We start from the raw sequence: 3,780 nt of genomic DNA on the forward strand, positions 1-3,780 counted from the left end.
TTACCATTAGTGTTATTACTATCACTATTGCTATTGCTATTATCATTATTACTATTACTCTTATTACCATTACCACTATTATTACTGCCATTACTATTATTATTACCGTTACTGTTATTATTATTACCATTACCGTTGCTTTTATTATTATGAGCAGTATTTCCCCGAGGCTCCCTTTCCACCCCCCCCAAGCCCCCCTCAGGGCCTCCCCACGGGGCTCAGGGCACCCCCAGAAGCCGGCCCTCGCCAAAATCCCCCCGCAAGGATCCCCCTGGGAAGGGGGCAGATCCTTCCTGCGTGGCATTAACCCCCCCCCAAGAGCCCTGGTCCCTGCAGAGGAGCCCCCCCCCCCCACGGCAGCATTTTAGCACCCAGGTGGGTGCCCCCCCCCGACTGGTGCTGGGCAGGGGCCCGATCCTGCTGCAGGAGCAAAATGAGCACGGGGTCGACAGCGGGATGGGATCGGCCCCCGTGGCATCGGGGTTCGAGGGTCCCAAGGGATTTAGGGGCTCCATAGAGGGTGCAAGGGGGGGGGGTCGTGGATGCACCCCGGGGCTGCCCCAGGAGGGTTTTGGGGCCGGGCCTGATTTTTCCCCACCTCCAGATGCGGGGAAGCCCCAAATCCTTGGGCCGCTGCCCAAGTCCACCTCCACGCACCCAAAGCACCCGTGCAGGGGTTGGGGGGGGTGGGGGGGGGGGCGATCCTGCTCCCACGGGGCACCCCCCCGGCCCCGGCCCCTTTTGGGGTTTGCTTCAGTCCCAGGGGGGTTTGCACAGCCCTGGGGAGAGGGCTCAGGGCTGGCACCGGCACGGCGACAGCGGTGGCGTTTTGAACTTTCGCTGGAGGAAAAACAACCTTTCTAGCAAAAAAAAAAAAAAAAGAAAATTCATGAAAAGCTCTCTGGTTTTCCTCTTCTTGCCAAAACCAATTGTTGAAGATTTTTTTTTTCCCGGCCTCTCCTGTTTTTGCCTTCGCATGTGGCGGGGGGAACAATGTCGCTCACGGGTTTTTCTGCCCTTAGGTTCTCCCCCCCCCGGTGCTGGAAGAGGGACGGGTGCTGACCCTGCCTGGGTGCTGGCCCTGCATGGGTGTCCCCCCCCCCTCCTGTCCCCTCCTTTAGGGCTGCTGCGTGTTGTAAAGCAGGGGGACATCCCAGGGGATGGAGATGTATGGGGGGGGTCTGGGATGGGGGCACCCCAAAACCACCCGGCGGGGGCGAGCGGTGCCCACCAGTGCCACGTCTGGCCCCGAGCCCCGCCCCCCCCAGGAGCAGGGCAGGACTCGCTGCTGCTTTCCAGCAGGGCAAGAGCGGAAAAATTCCCCCAAATTCTGAGGGGCTGGGGGCAATGCTGGGGGCTGCACGGGGGTGAGGTGCCAGGGGGTGGTGTGCGGGATGGGGGGGGGGGGGGGGGGCGCATGGGGGCCGTGCTTGGGGTGATGCTGTAAGGGATGCTGGTGGCTTATGCTGGGGGGGGCACACTGGGGGGGGGGGGGGGACAAAACTGGGACTGGTGCAGTGGGGTACGAGGCTGGGGGTGAGCTGAAAGGGATGCTGAGGGTTTACGCAGAGAGGGGGGAGACTGGGGGGACAAAATGGGGGGCTGCTGCACTGGGGGAGATGCTGGGGGCGATGCTGGGGGTGATGCTGGGGGTGATGCTGGGGGTGACAGTGGGGGCGATGCAGCCTGGGGAGGGGGTGACACCATCCATTGGGACCCGAGCAGGGACCCATCCCCTTTACGGGGCCTTTCCAGAACCGGGGAGGGGAATTCCTCCCTGCAACCCCCCCTCCCCCCCAAGACAGCAGGCAGCTCCCCCCTAACACCCCAGAGGACCCCCCAGGGACCCCCCCCCTCCCCCCCAGGGCAGGAACCAGGGCTGGCCGCAGCCCTGCGGAGCGGTTTCCCTCGCACACCCACTTCCCCGGCTGCTGACTCAGGGCTGTTCCCTGCGCTCCCGCGCCCGGTACATTGCGTCCCCACGCCGGGCGCCTGGCACGCCGCCCGCCCGCCTCGCCCGCGAGGTGCCGCAGCGCTGCGGGGTCAGGGTCCGGCCTCGCTCGGGAGACCCCCTCCGAGCCCCTCTCTCCCCCCACCAAGCCATGAGCTGCAGGGCAGGGATGGGTTTTTTTGGGGGATTTTTTTTTTTTTTTTTTTTTTCAGGGTGGGACGCAACCCCAACATAACCGAGGTGTCCCTGCTGCGTGTCCCTATAAGCACTCGGGCACATGGGGCGGGGAGGGGGGGGGTCCGGAGATGCGTCCCCACCCCACAGCACATCCCCGGGGGGCTGCGCCCCTCGCTCCCCATACCAGGAGCGGGCTCAGCACCCTTCACCCCCCCCCCCCCGCCACCCAACTCCCCACGGCGGGACAGGGCCAGGGGGCCCCAGCACCGCCAGCCCGGCAGAGGCTGGTACAGTTCGTTACGTCCCGACCGGAATGTACTTTGTGCTACAAGTGGCCCCCGGCCAGCGCGGCGGGGCCGGACGTTATTTATACTCCCCGCTCCGGCCCCGCTGCATCCTGCGCCCGGCGCTCGGGGCGTTATCTCCGGCGGTTTCCCCCCGGCCGGGTGCAGGAGAGAGCCTCGGACCCTTCCCCCTCTCTCAATTCATTCAGACTCGTGTCATGTTTAATAATAATATGGATTTTTAATTTTTTTTTTTTTTTTACCCCCGGAGGAGGGAGAACCCAGGGCAATACGTGCGTCCTGCGGCCGGGGAAAAGCCATCCCGGCGGGAGCTGCTGGAAGGAAACACCGCCGGCCTCGGGGCCAGGGACATCGATCCAGCCCTGGCTAGAGGCGATGCACGTTCAGATCCCAACCCAGAAATTTTGGGGTTTGAAACGCACGTGGAAAGGCCCATGGTGGCGGAGGTGCAGGATCCCAGGGCAGGATCCGGCCTGCGGTGGGGCAGGGGCACAAGGGGGGTGCTGGGTCCTCACGTGTGTGGGTGCCGCGGGTGCCTCGTCCCCGCTCAGCGGCAACGTTTCGCTGCAGGAACCGGGGTCAGAGCGAGGCGAGGAGGCTCGCAGGGCCGGATCTGGCCATGAGCGCATCCGGCCACCTCGCCGGTAGGAAGAATTTGGGGGGATTTCCTGCAGAAAACAGCTCTGCATCCCCTGCGGTCAGGCAGCTCCTCACTGAGCGGGTGTGCTGGCCCTGCTGCCTCCCCCGTGTCCCCACGTCCCCGTGCCCCCATGTCCCCGTGTCCCCATATTCCCATGTCCCTATATCACTACATCCCCATATCCCAACGTCCCCGTGTCCCCACATCCCTGTGTTCCCACATCCCTGTGTCCCTACATCCCCATATCCCCACATCCCCCCCCAGTCCCCACATCCCCGTGTTGCCATATCCCCGTCCCTGTGTCCCCACGTCCCCGTGTCCCCACATCCCCGTGTCCCCATGTCCCCGTGTCCCCATGTCCCCCCCCATCCCCACGTCCCCCCCCAGTCCCCACATCCTCATGTCCCCATAGCCCCCTGTCCCCGTGTCCCCACGTCCCCGTGTCCCCACGTCCCCCCCCCCCCACCCCGTCCCCACGTTCCCCCCCAGTCCCCATGTCCCCACCACCCTCCTGTCCCCGCCGCGGGCGCAGCTGCACCTCCGGCAGCGAGGACGCGGTGTACCCGTGCTGCCTGTTGTGCAACGCCGCCTGCGCCTCCGTAAACACCCGGCTCCCGCGCCGCCGCCACCACCGCCGCCTCCCCGTTACCCCCCCTTCATCTGGGGCCGAAACCGGGCCACACCCCGGGGGGGGTGCCGGGGGGGTG

General features: G+C 65.2%; 1 long non-coding RNA gene across 1 annotated transcript; it reads right to left on the reverse strand.

Moving 5' to 3' along the window:
• Positions 1-2,630: 2,630 nt before the first annotated feature.
• LOC121059226 lies at positions 2,631-3,729 on the reverse strand. Its single transcript, XR_005814464.1, has 2 exons — positions 3,612-3,729; positions 2,631-3,101 (listed from the first exon to the last, which is right to left on the reverse strand). It is a non-coding gene; the product is annotated as an uncharacterized LOC121059226 (long non-coding RNA).
• Positions 3,730-3,780: the final 51 nt, after the last annotated feature.

Source organism: Cygnus olor, chromosome 24 (genome assembly GCF_009769625.2).
Source record: "Cygnus olor isolate bCygOlo1 chromosome 24, bCygOlo1.pri.v2, whole genome shotgun sequence".
NCBI classification, from domain to species: Eukaryota; Metazoa; Chordata; class Aves; order Anseriformes; family Anatidae; genus Cygnus; species Cygnus olor.